Source organism: Ovis canadensis, chromosome 23 (assembly GCF_042477335.2).
Source record: "Ovis canadensis isolate MfBH-ARS-UI-01 breed Bighorn chromosome 23, ARS-UI_OviCan_v2, whole genome shotgun sequence".
Lineage (NCBI taxonomy): Eukaryota > Metazoa > Chordata > Mammalia > Artiodactyla > Bovidae > Ovis > Ovis canadensis.
In genome coordinates this window covers 19,445,647-19,466,767 of record NC_091267.1, presented here as the reverse complement: position 1 = coordinate 19,466,767, position 21,121 = coordinate 19,445,647, and positions in this window count along the sequence as shown.

Below are 21,121 nucleotides of genomic sequence, written 5' to 3'. Positions count from 1 at the left end.
AAAAAAGTGAAAAATTATGCAGCAAATCATTAAGGGATCCAGGAATGAACTAATAATCTCCTAGGAAGAGATGTTCTTCCAACAGCTCCAAAATTGTAAATATTTGAAAGATACAATGGAGAGATGTCGAGAAAAATCTCATTCCAGATTTTTACTCAGCAAGTCTCATATTCTTCCTGCAGAGAGGCGTGTGAAGGAAACCCTGGCCCAGCAGCTCTATTACTCTGGGCTAGATTTTTATTATCATCATTCCTTGGTGGGCTCCAAGTTGAACATAAATCATGAAAGGAGCTCAATGAGTTGGCGAGAAAACAGATTTTTCCTGCAGTATTTATTGCCATTCTAGTACTATGGAAATTGTATGTGTGTAACAGCAGATTGAATAGTCCTGCAGAGGTTTGAAGACATAGGTAAGTGATAGATAATAAATTTTATAGATATTTCCTTCTGTGCATTTGAGACTCACTTTTGAGGCTCGTGTGATTTCTTCCATAACATTTTGCCTTAGTGAACTTATTATTTTTTTTTCAGGAAAATCCAAAGTAAATAAAAATTAAGCTGTCACAGATTCACAGCTTTTCAGAATTCAATATAGCTGAATCTTTCTAGATTCATAGGTCATTTCTTCACTATTGTTGAGTCAACTTGGCCTCCATCCAAAGGATTTCTGAATCTTATTTCACTTAGCAACACTGACTGTATTTTCTCTTTATTGGTTTTGCACATACCCTACATTTTAAGATTATCTTATGGTGCACAATTACTCTCAGAAAAAAGGTGTCCAAAAAAAGTCAGGTAAGGGTACAACAGAAGATCAAAGAGAAGAGGCAAGTAGAAATTAAGCTTGAATTTTAGTGCCAAGTGCCTGAAAATCAAAGATGAAGCTTTGTGAATATGAAGATCAACAGTAACAGGGAGGGCATGGCACTGCCTTTACGTAAGGTTCATTGTGACAATTATTAAGATTGAGCATCAATCATACAGATGTATATGTGAACTAATTCAGATGCCAGGAAATTGAGCTTGTAGGTATAACTGTAATTGTTTTCTAAATGCTGTGTATGATGTAATGATATATATTAATAGCACATCTAATGGAAATCAATTTTATTAGTAAAAAATTAACCAGCCCCATAAATGTTTTGACCTCTGTTTTCGTTTCCTATAGCTTGTGTATCAAATTACTACAAATTTAGTAGTTTTAAAAAAGTTAGAAATCTATCTTAGAGTTCTAGAGGTCAGAAGTCCAAAATCGTTGTTGTAGAAGAAAGTCAAGATGTTTACAAGGCTGGCTCCTTCTGGAGGTTCTTAAAGGAAATCCTTGTCTTTTTCACCTTGTACAGACTCCTCCATTTGTTGCTTCCTGGCCCACAAACCCCTATCACTCTGTCCTCTCCTCTTTTTATCAGGTCTAATTCTGATTCTGACCTCTTGCCTCTCTTCTGTAATAAGGCTTCTCAGTCTATTGGACACATGTGGATAATGTGGGCTGCTCTTCCAAATTCCTTAATGTAATCACATCTGAAACATGCCCTTGGCCATATAAGATGAACATTCTCGGGGTTCAAGGACTGGAATGTGTACATCTCAGGAAAGGAAGTCTTATTCTATCTGATTCAGGCACCTTCTAGGTTTATACTGTTGTCCTGTCTACTAAAGGGAATAAGAAAAATGTTGTGATCGTCAAAGAACTTGAATGCACATGAAAAAAAAAATAAAATGCCTACTGTAGGTCAGCACTGGATTAGGGCTTTCCCAGGTGGCTTAGTGGTAAATAATCTGTCTACATCGAGGAGACCTGGGTTTGATCCCTGGGACAGGAAGGTCCTCCAGAGAAGGGCATTGCAACCCACATTAGTATTTAGGCTGGAAAATCTCATGGACCGAGGAGCCTGGTGGGGTACAATCGATGGTGGTGGATTAGGGGCTAGCTGGAATCCTCTGGGAAGACTAGAGACAGGATTGAGAATAGGTGAGCCCTGATAGGAAAGAAGGTGGAGAAAATAGTAAAACAACAACAAAAAATTTTTTTCTAGGAAACAGGAAACCTGGCTAAAGGAGCTTGTCAAAGTCAGGAAAGAGAAGTGCTTGAGGAAGGACTTAATGATTTATGAGGTTTATAGGATGATGACACAATTATGAGCAGCTTTTTATGGGATCCTAAGACCTTGGGTTTCTATCTGACCCCTCATCAGTATCACCAAAAACTTGTAAACATCTCTGATATCATGATTCTTTATCAGGTCTGCTTGGTACAAAGTGGATTCTGAGCACGAATAATACCACTTTAAAATGTAAAAATGTACACTCAGGCTGAACAGCATTTTGAATTTCTAAAGACTTTAAATTTTACCCAAGCACAGTGGAAAACTAAAGAAAGTTCAGATCTGACATGGTCAAATGTCTATTTTCAAAAGATAAATGTGGTGGCTGCATGCATGTAACACTGGACTGCACAAGATCAGAAACAAATATTTAGACAGCATCTCTTGTTATTTTAAATCAGAAATTGCACAGACGCTAAGTAGAGTAATGGCAGTTTTCATCCCTTCATGTAGCTGATGGGTAGAGAGATAAATGATGGTTAGTGGATAATAAAAAGTTTTGAGTGATGCTTTGGGGGTGAATGTACATATTTCCTGTATGTAATGATTTTCACATTTTGATCCTCAGTCCTGACTGAATTCTTAACACTAGATGTTTTTAGGACTTCTGCAATTGAAGGTCATAGAAATATTTCAAAGATAAAAGTTTTCATTGATGGCTATCCCTTCCTCACTGTCAACCTTACCCTTTGTTTACATGGTACATTTACTCTTCCATTTGTTCTGGGAAGATATTTTGGAATTATCCTTACTTTTATTTTTTCTTTCCCTTTCTCCAGGGGATCCTCCCAACCCAGAGATCAAACCTGGGTCTCCTGCATTGTAGGTAGATTCTTTACTGCTTGATCCACCAAGGAAGCCCTTTTTTTCTTTCACTCTAGCACTAAGCCAGCAAAAAATCCTGGTCTCTATCTCTAAACTATTTCAAAATGTTATCAGTTCTGAAAAATTCCATCATGGCCACTTCTGTTAGTTGATAAGTGGCTTTTCTTTCCAGGAGCTCCTTAATAAGAATCTAAGAAATTCTTCTAAAATGGAAGTAAGGTCTCATCACTTTCCTGCTCAAAACACCCCCATTTGCTTCTTATTTCTCTCAGACTAAAATCAGGTCCTAATTGACTGAAGCCACTTTTTTGTTTACCTGAAACCAATCAGCAAAACATGTTTATTAATTCAATCAAAGTGTAAAAATATAAGGAAGATTTCTGTGAGCTTCCTCTATCTGAAACATGGTGATTATAAAGATGATTTGAGGTGCATAGTAAAGGATATTTATGGATTGAAGGATTAGCTGACCTTGGACATGCATACTTGAAGTAGTTAAAAGAAATATGTTCACCAGTATTCTTTATCTTGTATGCTGCTGACTCTGCAAACTGGTGAGAAGAAACAAACAAAATTACCCACTCTGTAGAATTTAAAATTTGCTGAAGATGGTAAATGGAAATACATTTTACTGTGAATAACAGCAATTTACTAAGCAATTAGCAATAGGCAATAATGTCAATCACTACTAAGATGTAATTTTTAGAATCAGGACTTGACTATTCTAAATTTGAATCAAGGAACATTTTACAATTTTATGGTGTTAATTATTTTAACACCCAGGGATATTTTATGGAGTAAGATGGAGAAATTAAAAAATATATTTAAGAATGTTTTGTCATTTAAATCATTCCTTTATTTGCAGTCATAAAATCAGTGAGTTATTGTTAGGACAGTCAATCTCTCAAGTACAAAGGTGCTATAAAATATTGAACTCTGAGACGTGTCTAGGAAAATTATTGAATAAAGAAGTCAAAAGGTTTATGGAAAATGATCTTTTGTTTATAGTCAAGGGAAACATACATTTTGTACTTTCCATTGCTGTTTTACCAGGGATAAAATATTTAGTGTAGCCCTGTAAAATATATTCTTAGAGTTACAGCTAAAATGGCTAAAATGACTCAGAGCTCTAAATACTTCAGGGTATGCTTAAAGGAAATTATTTGGTGGTTTTATTCCCGTTTGTAAAACTATATTGTGATGTAGCTGAAAAGTAAAATAGAAATCACAGTTTTAAGAAGAAAAAGTACATATGGATGTGAAAACTAAAATTAGCTCATCAGTTCCCCCGCCATACAATTAATTGAGTGCTTACGTTAATTAATACATTCTTCTTTCAAATCTGAACTCTGCAATGAAATCATGGACCCCTCTGGAGGAGTCGGTTCTGTGCTATAAGCTGGTGAAAAAAATGTTAATATGATTGACGTACCTTTTTTTGTATTTAGTTTTGGATGATTGCTAAATTGTGCTTTTATCAACAAACTTTCTGAATCTAAGTATTTAACATCATTGGTCATTTTTGCTTTGTTATACGAAAAAAATTTTAAGGGAATAGGACTCTTACTATTACCAGCCCAAAGGCTTTCATTTTGTTCCAGGTTTGAGTAATTTTCCATGGCACCAGAGACGGTTCTGCATTGGCAGGCAGACTCTTTACTTACCACTGTACCACCAGGGAAGTCCAGAACCCCATGCATAGTATGTATTAAGATGTTCTTGCAGGAAATGGATGGATGCTTTCCTAAAGGAGTTACTGAAGAGAGTTTTAACCTAAACTCAAGAAGGTGGAACCAGACAACTGTCTCATCTAAAGTAAAAAGTAAGATCTCATCCAAAATAAACCAGAGATTGCTTAGCTTTAGAAAGGGCAACTTCTGGCTAAATCCTCCAGCAAAAACTTTTCACAGAAAAATGTTTACCGTGTAATATTTAAAAGTCTGAGAGTTGTAGGTCAGTTAAAAGTTACCAGCCTCTAAAAATACTTTCCATTTTTAGAATGGTCAATCTTATTTCTCGGGAGTTGTCGAGGTGATCATCTCAAAATCAGGTCAAACCTGTTATTTCCTGGTTCAAATACACTCCTACATTTACTGGAAAAGGGTGAAAGTGAAATTTGCTCAGTTCTGTTCAACTCTTTCCAAGTCCATGAACTATACAATCCATGGAATTCTCCAGGCCAGAATACTGAAATGGGTAACCTATTCCTTCTCCAGCGGATCTTCCCAACCCACGAATGAAACCGGGGTCTCCTGCATTGCAGGCAGGTTCTTTACCAATTGAGCTATGAGGGAAGCCCTAGAAAAGGATAAGCCTACGTTATTAACATGACTACATTACTTTCCAGGTCTATGCTCACTGTGTTTTTCTCTTTTGGTTTACTCCGGGAAAGTAATTTTCTCCTAACTTATTTGTTGTTTTCGTTTTTTTTCCAACACGTAAGAAATTTTTGCGCGCGGTGTTTTGGCATCTGTTCCTCCCGCCTACGATGTTCGCTAATATTACCGAGCTTTATGAACCAATCACCTTCTTAGTACATTTGTGTTCAGTCGCTTTGGTCCTTTCCGACTCTGCAACCCCATGGACTGTAGCCCACACTAGGCTCCTCTGTCCATGGGATATTCCAGGCACGAATACTGGAGTGGGTTGCCATTTCTTGCTCCAGGGGATCTTCCTGACCCAGAGATCAAGCCTGTGTCTTCTGCATAGGTAGGTAGGTTCTTTACCACTGAGACACCTGGGAAGCCCCATCTTCTCAGTGAAGACTGTACTATTTAAAATTTCCATAGTGCCCGGTCTGTTAATTCTGTTTTGTTAGGTCTCACCACCAATATTCAATAAATGTTTGCTCATCAGTTGCTTATTACCTTCATATTCCTTTATAATATAAGCTCTAGGAGGATGAAATATCATTTTTATCCAATTCTATATTCCAGGCCTTCTTGAAGTACCCAGTCCATACTTGTTTGTTTATTCAATTAATTAAAATTGAATAACAGCACTTGGTTGTTTGTTCTTCTGTGTTAATACTTTAAACAAAGTATTTTGACAGAAGTTTCTCTCCAGTTTACCCCCTGTGTGAAATTGAAGACCTCTACTCCAAACTATATACATGGTTTGGGGAGGCTCTGTCAATATTGAGAGGCTAATCACTTCATGGGAAATAGATGGGGAAAAAGTGGAAACAGTGTCAGACTTTATTTTTGGGAGCTCCAAAATCACTGCAGATGGTGATTGCAACCATGAAATTAAACGACGCTTCCTCCTTGGAAGGAAAGTTATGACCAACCTAGACAGCATATTCAAAAACAGAGACATTACTTTGCCAACAAAGGTCTATCTAGTCAAGGCTATTGTTTTCCTAGTAGTCATGTATGGATGTGAGAGTTGGACTGTGAAGAAAGGTGAGCGCCGAAGAATTGATGCTTTTGAACTGTGGTGTTGGAGAAGACTCTTGAGAGTCCCTTGGACTGCAAGGAGATCCAACCAGTCCATTCTGAAGGAGATCAGCCCTGGGTGTTCTTTGGAAGGAATGATGCTAAAGCTGAAACTCCAGTACTTTGGCCACCTCATGCAAAGAGCTGACTCATTGGAAAAGACTCTGATGCTGAGAGGGATTGGGCAAAGGAGGAAAAGGGGACGACAGAGGATGAGATGGCTGGATGGCATCACCAACTTGATGGATGTGAGTTTGAGTGAACTCCTGGAGTTGGTGATGGACAGGGAGGCCTGGCGTGCTGCTATTCATGGGGTCTCAACGAGTCGGGAGCAACTGAACTGAACTGATGCACTTGCTGGGGAAGTTGCCTCTGGGACGTGGACATAGTCTCTAAACCACATTCTGTTGTTTATGAGTGACTGACAGTGTGGAGGTGACCATAAAGAACCTTAGTTTACTTGATTCTTGTTTTCACCTTTTCACAGTCTGTGTTTCTATGAACAAAAAATTGTGTTCAAGTTAAGCTCAGTTTTAGATAGCACAGTCTTTACTGAGAAGGTGACTGATTCATGTCATAGAACAGCACAGAAAGGAGGGCATATGCCAAGACACAGAGTGCAAGCAATTTCTTACGTATTGAAAGACAGCAAAAATTGCTTACAAGCTAAGCTCAATTAGCTAAACATAATATAGCTAAATTCTCTCATACTTTGTCATGGACACTGAGATAGTCCTGTAAAACTCTCAGCTAGGAGAAAACCCATATTCTAAATTTTAGACATTTTACACCTTCCAGAAAGCAGGACTCTGTCCTAACTTCTCTTCCTCTGTTCCACTCTGTGCAAAGCCCTCCTGCTTGATTGATTGGAATTTCTGCCTTATCATCCTTCCCCATTTCTAGCTACCTACTCTCCATGGGTGACTGATGTAATGAACTTGATGTGTATCATTGAAATTCTGTCCTTGATGAGTACTGTAGTTTTTGGTCAACAAAATTTATTAAATCTATCAATGCTTCTTACTGTGTATCTGATACTTCTAGCCACTAAATAGCATCTCACAGTGGGTATGTCCCTGGCTTTCATTAATCACTCTAGTGATGGTGGACACGTGAGTTGCCCCATTCACAAACACCCCTGTCACAAATACAGAGAGATCAACCTCTTAACTGGACCACCATGAACCTATGACTATGAAAGGGGTTCTGTTTAAAAGAATCTATTCAAGGGATATTAAGGAAGATTTAACTTGGGAGTTTTGAATTAATGTAATCAATCACTGAATCAAAATGATCAACAAATAATCAAATGATATTGTATTAGTATGAGTAGAAAGCCAATAAAAATAGAAAGCCAAATAAAAGCAGGAGAAGAAAAATACACTTGGAAAATTCATTTGTAGAAACTTCCAAAGTTAATATTTGATGTTATAATGGTCAAAGAAAATGTTCAGTGATGAGACAAGATTTGTGACTCAGAAGTTCAATCAATCACAAGAGAAAAATCTGAATCAAGTCTATGACTATAAAAATTATAAAATATCTCATTTAGCAAATGGTAATGAAAAATCACTTATCTCTAGACCAAATGTCTATTGAAAACATTCTGTAAAAATGTCTATATTCTATGAAATGGTATGCTTAAATTCTAATTAGAAAATTTGTTTAAATATTAAACATGCATATATGGGTGTATATATAATTATTTCTACACACAGGAATTAATTTTAATTTGTAGAAAAATCAGTTTTAACTATGGTTAATCATAAAAATAATTTAAATTTTAGTATACATATAGATGTTAGTATACATATTTCCTTTTATTTCAACATTCATTATTTTCTAGGACATCAGAGTTAAATACTATTTAAATCTAATAGTTTTCTCAGACAATTTTCCTGTAGATATACATTTTGCAGGTAACTATATGTATATTCTACCCATTAAACAATACAGTGAATATCTTAAAATTATATTATGGTATTTTTGCACAGTTATGATGAGCTGACATATTAGTATGTTAGATGACTTGAAAATGCTCAGTTACAGCTACAAGGAAAAGAAAAACACTTTTTCAGACTTGTCAGAAATATTTTCTGTGAGATTTGTAAAAAAGTGAAAAGTTTGACATTTATTCTATACATTTTGCAAGAACACAAAATATTTCTTGAAAATAAAAACTGTCTTGTCCTGGAATTAAATATCTAAAAATAAAACAGTGAAATAGGAGCAGGGAAAAAAAGTGGTTTATTTAAAAATTAAATGCTAAATTTGTCAAGTACGCTCTGGTAATCTTACCTGAAGGAAGTCACTTCTAGATTTATTCAAAATGTAATTTAGAACATATTTATAAGCTATATATATATGTGTGTGTGTTTATATATATATATATATAATGTATAAAATATAAATGTAAGAGAGAAGAATAAAATGTCCAAAAATTCTGAACTCATAAACCAAGCCAAAGAATTGTGTGGCATTCTGTAACCATATAGTCATTCAGAAATTATCACTATTCCATACTTTATATCTGCTATCCTCTTGCTTTTCTTAAGAGTTTGGCTTATGTGTGCTTCCTTATGCAATATACCATCTGTTTTTTTGCCTATTCTAATACTTTTTAAAATTACAAAAATGTTATTATGTGTTTTCTTGTATATGTTGTCAATGTTTTTCATCAGTTCAGTTCAGTCCAGTTCAGTTGCTCAGTCGTGTCCGACTCTTTGTGACCCCATGAATCACAGCACGCCAGGCCTCCCTGTCCATCACCAAATCCCAGAGGTCACTCAGACTCACGTTCATAGAGTCAGTGATGCCATCCAGCCATCTCATCCTCTGTCATCCCCTTCTCCTCCTGCCCCCAATCTCTCCCAGAATCAAATTCTTTTCCAATAAATCAACCTTTCACATGAGGTGGCCAAAGTACTGGAGTTTCAACTTCAGCGTCATTCCTTCCAAAGAAATCCCAGGGCTGATCTCCTTCAGAATGGACTGGTTGGATCTCCTTGCAGTCCAAGGGACTCTCAACAGTCTTCTCAAACACCACAGTTCAAAAGCATCAATTTTTCGGTGCTCAGTCTTCTTCAAAGTCCAACTCTCACATCCATACATGACCACAGAAAAAACCATAACCTTGACTACACGGACCTTAGTCAGCAAAGTAATGTCTGTGCTTTTGAATATACTATCTAGGTTGGTCATAACTTTTCTTCCAAGGAGGAAGCGTCTTTTAATTTCATGGCTGCAATCACCATCTGCAGTGATTTTGGAGCTCCCAAAAATAAAGTCTGACACTGTTTCCACTGTTTCCCCATCTATTTCCCATGAAGTGATGGGACCGGATGCCATGATCTTCGTTTTCTGAATGTTGAGCTTTAAGCCAACTTTTTCACTGTCCTCTTTCCCTTTCATCAGAGGCTTTTTAGTTCCTCTTCACTCTCTGCCATAAGGGTGGTGTCATCTGCATATCTGAGGTTATTGATATTTCTCCCAGCAATTTTGATTCCAGCTTGTGTTTCTTCCAGTCCAGCATTTCTCATGATGTACTCTGCATAGAAGTTAAGTAAGCAGGGTGACAATATACAGCCTTGACATACTCCTTTTCCTGTTTGGAACCAGTCTGTTTCTCCATGTCCAGTTCTAACTGTTGCTTCCTGACCTGCAGACAGATTTCTCAAGAGGCAGGTCAGGTGGTCTGGTATGCCCATCTCTTTCAGAATTTTCCGCAGTTTATTGTGATCCACACAGTCAAAGGGTTTGGCATAGTCAAGAAAGCAGAAATAGATGTTTTTCTGGAACTCTCTTGCTTTTTTAATGATCCAGCAGATGTTGGCAATTTGATCTCTGGTTCCTCTGCCTTTTCTAAAACCAGCTTGAACATCAGGAAGTTCACGGTTCACGTATTGCTGGTCTGGCTTGGAGAATTTTGAGCATTACTTTACTAGCATGTGAGATGAGTGCAATTGTGCGGTAGTCTGAGCATTCTTTGGCATTGCCTTTATTTGGAATTGGAATGAAAACTGACCTTTTCCAGTCCTGTGGCCACTGCTGAGTTTTCCAAATGTGCTGGCATATTGAGTGCAGCACTTTCACAGCATCATCTTTCAGGATTTGAAATAGCTCTGCTGGAATTCTATCACCTCCACTAGCTTTGCTCATAGTGATGCTGTCTAAGGCCCACCTTACTTCACATTCCAGGATGTCTGGCTCTAGATAAGTGATCACACCATCGTGATTATCCTGGTTGTGAAGATCTTTTTTGTGCAATTTTTCTGTGTATTCTTGCCATCTCTTCTTAATATTTTCTGCTTCTGTTAGGTCCAGACCATTTCTGTCCTTTATTGAGCCTATCTTTGCATGAAATGTTCCCTTGGTATCTCTAATTTTCTTGAAGAGATCTCTAGTCTTTCCCATTCTGTTCTTTTCCTCTGTTTCTTTGCATTGATCGCTGAAGAATGCTTTCTTATCTCTTCTTGCTATTCCTTGGAACTCTTCATTCATATGATTATATCTTTCCTTTTCTCCTTGGCTTTTCAGTTTTCTTCTTTTCACAGCTATTTATAAGACTCTGATCAATGTTTGAAAAATTAAAGCCTACTGATTTTTTTTTGCCCATATTTACCAGAATTTGTATTATATTTGTTAGTAAAGAATGAGCATTTATTCAAATATGTACTTGTTTTTGAAATATTCTTAATATTTTTCGTTTTGTGGATTCTTTTTTATTTTATTGATTAATGGGAGATTTATATTTTAATGCCTCAGTGGGATAAGTTGAGGCATTAAAGCACACTCAGTGAAACATGGATCTTAATCAACATAAAGATTATTAATGATTCATGTATCACAAGCCAGGAGCAAACATACACCCAGGATCGTCTGTCAAAAGGGTACCAATCTATATACAGTTTCCAGATAATGTCCATTTCTCTCATGCTGTGATACCTTTTGACTTTCAAGTCATAGGTAAATGTTTAATGCTGGTTGTGGAATGCTTTCTGAGAAATCTTGTTGTTTGGGGGCTTCCTGATTTTTATACTACATCAGTCAAGCAGATAGGAAACATACATGTGACTAAATGTCCATTCTCCATCTGTGTGTGCTGTGTGCTTAGTTGCTTCAGGCATATCCAATCTGTGTGAACCTATGGACTGTAGCCTGCCAGGCTCCTCCATCCATGGGATTCCCCAGGCAAGACTACTGGAGTGGGTTGCTATTTCCTTCTCTAGAGAGTCTTCCCAACCCAGGGATCAAACCTGCATCTTAAGTCTGCCCTACAGGTGGGTTTTTTACTACATAAGAAGCCCTGCCCACTTCTAAAGTCCATAAATTCTATATACAATGTAGAAAAGACAGTCTCTTCAATAAGCAGTGCTTGGAAAACTGGACAGATACATATAAAAGAATGAAATTAGAACATTATCAAACACCATATACAAAAATAAACTCAAAATGGATAAAAGACCTAAGTTTAAGGTCAGACACTGTGAAACTCTTAGAGGAAAATATAGGAAGAACTCACTTTGACATACATTGCAATGATATCTTTCTTGATCCACCTCCTAGAGTAATGAAAATAAAAACAAAAATAAATAAATGGGACCTAATGAAACTCAAATGCTTTTGTACAGCAAAAGAAGCTAGAAGCAAGAAGAAAGGACAACCCACAGGATGGGAGAAAATATTTGCAAACAAAGCAACCAGCATGGGACTAATCTCCAACAGCTCTATGTCAAAAACAAACAAACAAAAAACAATAAAAAAAGTAGAGAACATAAATAGACATTTCTCCATGAAGAGATACAAATAGCCAAGAGGCATATGAAAAGATGTTCAACATGACTGATTATCAGGTAAATGCAAATCAAAACTGCAATGAAGTATCACCTCACACCAGTCAAAATGGCCATCATCAAAAAAGTCTATAAATGATAAATGCAGGAGAAGATGTGGAGAAAAAGAAACCCCCTTACACTGTTGATGGTGATGTAAATTGGTACAACCACCATGAAGAACAGTATGGAAATTCATTAAAAAGCTAGAAATAGAACTACTATATAACCCAGCAATCCTACTGCTGGGCATATATCTAGAGAAAACCATAATCCAAAAGGATACGTGCACCTCAGTGTTCATTGCAGTACTACTTACATTAGCCAAGACATGAAAGCAACCTCATGGACAGAGAAATGATAAAGATGTGGTACAGACATAACATGGAATGTTATTCAACCATAAATAGAATGAAAAAAAGCTATTTAGAGCAACATAGATGAATCCAGAGATTAGCATACCAAGAAAAGTAAATCAGAGAAAGACAAATATCATATGATATCATTCATATGTAGAATCTAGTAAATAAAACAAATGAGCTTATTTACCAAACAAACAGACCTATCAATATCAAAAACAAATTTAACAAAGAGAAAATGTAGTTGGAGGGATAAATCAGGAGATTTGAATGAATATACACGAACCAGTATATATAAGATAGACAACAAACAAGGTCCTATTGTGTGGCACAGGGGACTCTATGTTCTGTGATAGCCTATATAAGAAAAGAATCTAAAATACAGTGAGTGTATATATATATATATATATATATATATATATATATATATATATATATATGAATCACTTTGTTATACGCCTGAAACAAAACATTGTAAATCAACTATAGATCAATAAAGTTAAAAATGACAAAATGAAATCTCCCAAATTCATAAATCCTGTTTTTTCAACAGATTATCTTGTCAGATTAAGTGTTACAGCTTAAAATTCTTATTTTTTGTTTCACTTTTTTTTTTCCAGATAAGATTTTCCAATGAGTAGAATTCTGCTAGCAATATATTTCCATATTTCCAAGAACATTCTGGCCCAGGTTTTTCATCACCTCAGTGTTTCACAAGGAAGAGAATATCATAGACTTTGATGCTAGCATTTGGGGTTAGGTAAATTCTGAGATCTGTAATGTATTGTAGGTATCTTTTCAAATATGTTGGTAATACAGTATGCTGCTAAGTTGCTTCAGTCATGTCTGACTCTGTGCGACCCCATGGACTGCAGCCTACCAGGCTCCTCCGTCCATGGGATTTTCCAGGCAAGAGTACTGGAGTGGGTTCCCATTGCCTCGTCTTGTAACTGCACAGTGATACACCAATTCAGCTTACTGCTATACTCATTAAACACCGTTTAATGAGTATACAGTATACTAACGCATATATATGGAATTAAGAAAGATGGTAACGATAATCCTTATGCGAGACAGCAAAAGTGACAAAGATGTATAGAATAGTCTTTTGGACTCTGTGGGAGAGGGTGAGGGTGTGATGATTTGGGAGAATGGCATTGAAACATGTATAATATCATATATGAAATGAGTCGCCAGTCCAGGTTTGATGCATGATACTGAATGCTTGGGGCTGGTGCACTGAGATGACCCAGAGGGATGGTACAGGGAGGGAGGAGGGAGGGGGGTTCAGGATGGGGAACACGTGTATACCTGTGGTGGATTCATGTTGATGTATGGCAAAACCAATACAATATTGTAAAGTAATTAACCTCTAATTAAAATAAATTTATATTAAAAATAAAGTAATTATTGATTAAAAATATGTTGGTAGTGTATTCTGAAGAACAGAAGTTATTACTCTTAATGTGGTTGCAATCTTGACCTTTTAATTTGTTTTCTCTTGTTTTGTGAGTTTGACCTAACACCTATGTCTTCTTAAAGTGGAGATGATTTGCTTTAAACTTCTGTTAATCCACCTGCAGTGCATGCCTCTGCCTTGTAGCATAAGAGCAGAGTGGGATGCCCAGCTTATTGTCTGAAGTAATGTGGGGAGAGTGAAGGCATGAGGGATGTGTGAGGTGAGGTATGTGTACGGGGCTCAAAGAACACTAGGGAGCATGTTCCGTTGTGCCAGTTCCCCAAGCACAGCCAGTTGTGACCCTTGATGACAAGGCCTCTGTCATTACATCAGTATGGTGCCAGAGTGCCACCCCGACAGCAGAGACAGAAATCTCTTTTCTGGTTCTTTCAAGACTCTGACTTCTGTCTCCTCTGGAGGGCCCTCAGTATCACCAAACACCAAACCACTGAGCAAAACGCCAGTGATCAGACTCATGAAACCCCACAGACTCACTGGAGATTGAGAAAATAGATTACTGACCAAATACAATGTTTAATTTGCTCTGTACCAAACTTCTTATACTTTGGTTTTAACTCATCTCAGGCTTCTTTGTATAGTTAGTGCTGGGCTTGATGGGGGCAGTACACATAATGGATATATGTGTGTTATTTTAAGGTGTTCTTGCATGACTCAAAATAATGCACTTGAAAAAACGTTCATCAAGTATTTTGCTTATACAGTGAAGGTCCACTCATTACCATGCACAAATGATCTGTATCCTAATTCCTGCCAAATCTTTGTGTCTCGCTGAGCCCATCTCCAACTGTGCTGCACAATAACCCTTCTTTTATAATTAAATATTCCCCTGGAAACATCAGCTAAAGGGCATTAATATTTAATCACTTCATGCCCTATATTTTTTATGTTACAAAAGCACTCTACAAGTCCAAGAGATTATTTTTCCTTTACTGGAATCTCAACTGAACTCGCAAAGCTCTTTTTTTTTTTTTTTTTGTAGCTTTGACTAGCCTACTTGTGTCTGTGAAAGCCTCTTGTTATTTAGACATTTTCTTGTAAATCAGGACTCAACATCACCTTATGATAAGCTTTTTATAAAAGTGTAAAAAACTTTTTCTTTTTCATTTCTCAGTCAACTCACCAGAAAACCTCATTTTTTATGTTTCGTGGTTTTTTTTTTTTTCCCAAACTAAAGATTTCCATCCAGTTAATGCAATGACTGGGCCCGCATACAGTATGGTTTACACTGATAGCATTAGTCCAGCACCCAGTAATGAGACCTCATAAGGAGTGAAATTAGTTTCACCCATCCTGCAATATTACTGTATTCTAATATCCTGGGGAGACATGTCAGAATTGCTGCAAGTATGTTTGATGAAACACACAGTTCCTGGATGTTTGCTACTGACAAAGCATGCCTCTCCTATGTCCCTGCTCACTTTGGGTACCTGTGAGTCAAGAGTCACATTTCAGTCCTTGCCTCTGATGTCTGCAGCCCAGTGTCCAGGAGAAGGATGACTTCTGCCAATTCCTCCCTGGTCCAAAAAAGCATAAAGAAGGCTGAGCACTGAAGAACTGATGCTTTGAAATTGTGATGCTTGAGAAGACTCCTGACTTAGACTACAAGAAGATCAAACCAGTCAATCTCAAAGGCAGTCAATCCTGAACATTCATTGTTAGGACTTTTGCTATACTTAAAATTCCAATACTTTGGCCACCTGACACAGAAAGCTGGCTCACTGGAAAGGACCTTGATGCTGGGAAAGATTGAAGGCAAGAGGGGAAGGGGGAGCAGGTCAGAGGATGAGATGGTTGGATAGCATCACTGACTCAATGGACATGAATTTGAGCAAACTCTTAGGAGATGGTGAAGGACAGCCCAGAGTGCTGCAGTCCATGAGGTTGCAAAGAGTCAGAACTGGACTTAGCAACCACCACAATGTCAAGAAATATAGATTCATCAGTTTTCACTTCACAGAGAAATGGTACCAGAGGAAAATATAGTTGAAATGATAACAAAAAAGTGGGTTTTTTCTAAAGAGAACTATTTAAAATTAATGTAAATCAAAGGTATTTCCTGTTGATGTTTTCTAGTTTGGTATATTTTTCCTTTCCTTTTTTTTTCATTTTGAGACTGAATTCAGTTTCTTTAAAAGGCTTATAAATATATTATGTTGCTAAGATATTTTATTTTACTGAAACGTAACATCAATTACCAATAAATGATGTGATATCATTTAACTAGGTGTTTTTGTTACTTTCAAATGTAATTTCAGCCTGTTATTTACCACATGCTGCATCTAGATTGATTTTAGGAATAGAAGTAGAAATATAACTTAAGAAAAAATAAAGGTCTTATAAGAATAATGAGCATTTATTCACCAGGTGTGTGTGCTTAGTCACTCAGTCATGTCCAACTTTTTGGGACCCCATGGGCTGTAGTCTGCCAGGATCCTCTGTCCATGGAAGTTTTCAGCCAAGAATACTGGAGTGGGTTGCCACTTCCTACTCCATTATTCTTCCCTGATGGCTCAGCAGTAAAGTATCTTCCTGTAATACATGAGACACAGGAAATGCGGGTTCAATCCCTGAGTTGTAAAGATCCCTGGAAGAGGAAATGGCAACCCACTCAGTATTCTTGTCTGAAACATTCCATGGACAGAGGAGCCTGGCAAGTTACAGTCCATGGAGTTGCAACGAGTCAGACACGAATGAGAGACTAAGGAGCACACACTCCATTATTCACCAGGAAATCAAGCCAAATAAGAAATGAGAAATTTCACTTTCAATAAAATGTGTTTATTTACTAGCCTTAAAGTTTTACTTGTGAAAAGCATCAGAGTCATGGAGACTCCAGCAAAAGAAAAAATATCAGTAAGAGACAACTGTAACTGTGACTCTCAAACAAAGCAGCAACATGCACTCTTTAAAACATATGTGGTATACCTCGGGCAGACAAAGCCAACACACTCTTGGAATAATGGATGTCCTAGGATGGAATAGGGTCTGTGAGTTTCTTTTGTGTTGTTTTATACCAAGAACTGAAAGTGAATGTAGAACTGGTTGAGAAGATGGGTGGTCCTTTATACACTCCAGAAATTTTTCAGAAAATAAGAAAGAGGCTTAGAGTTTTACTTATGATGAATCTTGATTTGTCCTGACTAAGATAGACATATAATAACATACACATACCGATATAGGCACACAAGAGCCATAAGATTCCATTCAGTGCCTCACTGTGACCTGTCAATAATTTCTTTTAGCCTAGGGCACTGATGTACCTGTCTTTGTAGGCTCACACTTTTCAAAAAAACAAGCAAGAAAAGCTGAACTGAATTCATCAAATTTAATTGTAAAGTAGGCTCCAAAAAAGCAAAGAAATGAAGAATCTACTGGGAAAAACGTCAGAGTCAAATTATGCAGTGTATTCAAAGATCTTAGCAAAAGTAGCAACACATTTGTAGCAGAAATATCATAGTTCTGCATGTGGAGCTAGAGCTAAGGTGGGTGGTGATGATTGGAAGAAGATTGAACATCAAGAATAAAGTCCTTAAATCAACACAAAAAAGAATTCAATATACTGTAATCATAGTAAACAAAGTATAAGGAAAGATAAATACAATTATTAATAACATACTTTACAGAGGGTAACAACCAGTTCTCAATCAAACCAAAGAATGTTAAAATGAAAGAAATATAGAATAATATAAAGGGAGTATACATGCCACTAAAAAAAAAAGACAAATTTATCAGGAAAGGAAATTTTTTTCAAATAGCGACTAAAAGCAGCTCATAAGGAATGCATATTAAAGGTAAAGATGCAAGAAAATTTTTGAAAAGATTAAAAAGATATATAATGAAAACACTATAAAATCAATGTTGCTATATTTACCATAGACAAAGTAGGTTTCAAGATCAAAAGCATTATGAGAGACAAACAGAAATATGATGACATAATACTCAATACAAGCAGTAGTTAAAGTCCTAAATTGGTAAATTTATACCCATATTAACACATGACAAGGTTGAAATTAAAAGTAGGAACAGGAAAATCCTCAGCCATATGTAAGATACTTGTGTCAGGAACATACAGGATGAATAACCCTTCTTATAGTTTTTCATAAGTATTTATAGTTTTTCTTATAGCCTTCTTATAGTTTTTCTCAGTATTTACTGAGAAAATCTTGAAAGGTTTATGCTTCAGAATGATACTATGTTTAATTGATCATTTCAGCTTTATATCAATCCTAACAATTTTGCTATTTATACATATATCAAACTACAGTAGTGGATTATTTTATTCTAATACTTTTTCAGTTAAGGTGAATAAATATTGGTAATTATAAATATATGTATCTCTATATATACACAAGGACTTTTCCTGGTGGCTCAGTAATAAAGAATCTGCCTGTCAATGCAGGAGACCCGGGTTCAGTCCTTGGGTTGGGAAGATCCCCCAGAAGAGGGCATGGCAATCCACTCCAGTATTCTTGCCTGGAGAATCCCACGGACAGAGGAGCCTGGCGGGCTACAGTCCATGGGTTTGCAAAGAGTTGGACACGACTGAAGCAACTAAGCAGGAGCAGCAGCACACACACGCACATACACATATTAGTGTATACACCCACACACACACATTTCCATATATGGACACAAACAAAGATACATATTCTCTTTTATTGGTATACCTAATTTCTTTTCCTTCTATTTTATTATTGCTTTGTCCTCATTGGTCAAAAGCATTTGTTATATGTCTTGCTGTTTCCTTTGGAGAGTGTTTAAAGCAATTTTTCATTAGGTATAAAATCTCAAGTTCTACTGGACATGGTTTATTAAGTTAAAGACAGTCTAGTTTGATAAACGTTTGTTTTTTTAATTCAAGAATGAGTGTTACTGTTAGTGATTTTTAATCAACTATGAAAATGTTCTTGGTTGCTTGAGTTATATAAATATCTAGTAAATAATATTTTCCCTTATTTAATCACTTTTTATTCTGAAGAATAAATCTGCTTGGTCAAGTAGCAGTTAACTCTGCCTCTCTCAAATGAGATATTTTTTATTTGAATAGGACTATACTAATTATCTAAAACGTGTTAAAATGCTTCACATGGTTTTATGTTTTAGTTAATTTTAAATGAGAAAGAACGATTTCGTTGTAAGTTGTGGAGTAAAGCCAGTTAAGATCAAACCAGTCAATCCTAAAGGAAACTAATGCTGAATATTCACTCGAAGGACTGATGCTGAAGCTCCAATACTTTGGCCAGCTGATGCGAAGAGCTGACTCATAAGATATTTTATTTTACTGAAAGCTAACATCAATTACCAATAAATTATGTGATGTCATTTAACTAGATGTTTTCATTACTTTAAAATGTAATTTCAGTCTCTTATTTATCACATATTGTATCTAGATTGATTGCTGGGAAAGACTGAAGGCAGGATAAGGGGGTGACAGAGGATGAGATGGTTGAATGGCATCACCTACTCAATGGATACGAGTATGAGCAAACTCTGGGGGATAGTGAAGGACAGGGAAGCCTGGTGTGCTACAGTTCATGGGGTCACAAAGAGTTGGACAACTTAGTGACTGAACAAACGAATGAACTCTAAAATCTAAACCTATGAACTCTATAAATGCTCCCAAATAGAAAATAAAAGCTGGGGATTATAAGTAGTCATTAAACAAAAGATAATGTTTGTGGACAAAAGAAAAGTCATGAGAAAACTAAATTATGCACAACTCATCACTTTCAACTTGGTTTAACTCTTTGGAATTTACCTCCCAATTCTGGCACTCAAGGCTCTGAGTATAGCTGTCTGATTTCCATACCTCCTCTGTTAAACTGAAAACAGCCAGTTCTTAAACCATAGTACTTACATGAAGAGGGGGAAAATATAGGATAATTATAAGAATGGAGGGGATTTATCTATAATCCATTAGTACAAAGAAATGGCATACAAAAAGGTGTATAGTTTACATATTAACATGTCAGAAAGATTGCTATGACATTCATACAAACATATCACATGGGGGAGGGAGAAGGAAGGAAGGAAAGAACACAGGCAAGCCATGTTAACTAAGTTAGAATAAAACATACTACACCAAAAATAGAGAACATTATCCATCTGTGTTTCACACTGAAAAGAACATTTGAGATTCTGAATAATTTAATAACATCTAAGTTTAAAGATGAGATAAATAAAGGGTAGAATTTAATGATACAGAAATTGCAGAGCTAGGGAAACAAACTAAATGCCAAATGAATAGCATTACAGAAGGGATAGGAACAAAATAGAACTTTAAGAAATAAAACAAACACAGCTGAAAACCTCATTTATGATATAGAGGAATGGCTTAATATAACCACAGTTGAATCCACATGAAAATAACAGAGTTCTTGGACCAATTAGAGACAAAACCCTAGAACAGCAAGATGGGCAAAGAATCTAACATGAAGGTAATTGGGAACCCTGAGGTAGAAAGTTAGAAAAAGGCAATGAAATATTTCTCTATAAAAATAATAGCATGCTTTCTTATAGAAATATAGTCCAACATATTCCTGTATTAGAAGATCTATCAACAATCCATAATAAGTTGAAAGAGAAAAATCACTTATACAATCCATAATTAATTCATTTGATGTGATGAATTTAAAAGCTTCAGATTCAAGCTCTAAATTACTAACAAGACTAGGGATTGGATAGTAAAAGATGCATATCAGGATTACAGATCAAAAAAAAAAATCAAAAAGTGGACGAAAGACCTAAATAGACATTTCTTCAAAGAAGACATAAAGATAGCCAAGAGGCACAAGAAAAGATCCCCGACATCACTAAGTACTAAGGAAATACAAATCAAAACTACAACGAGGTATCACCTCACATGAGTCAGAATGGTTAGCATCAAAAAAGTCTACAAACAATGCTGGAGAGTGTAAGGAGAAAAGGGAACCCTTTTGCACTGTTGCTGGAAATGTAAATTGAGATTGCCACTATGGAAAACAGTGTGGAGGTCTCTTTAAAAACAGAGCTACCGTATGACTCAACAGTCCTACACCCGGGCATAAAGCCTGAGAAAACCACAATTCATGAAGACACATGGACC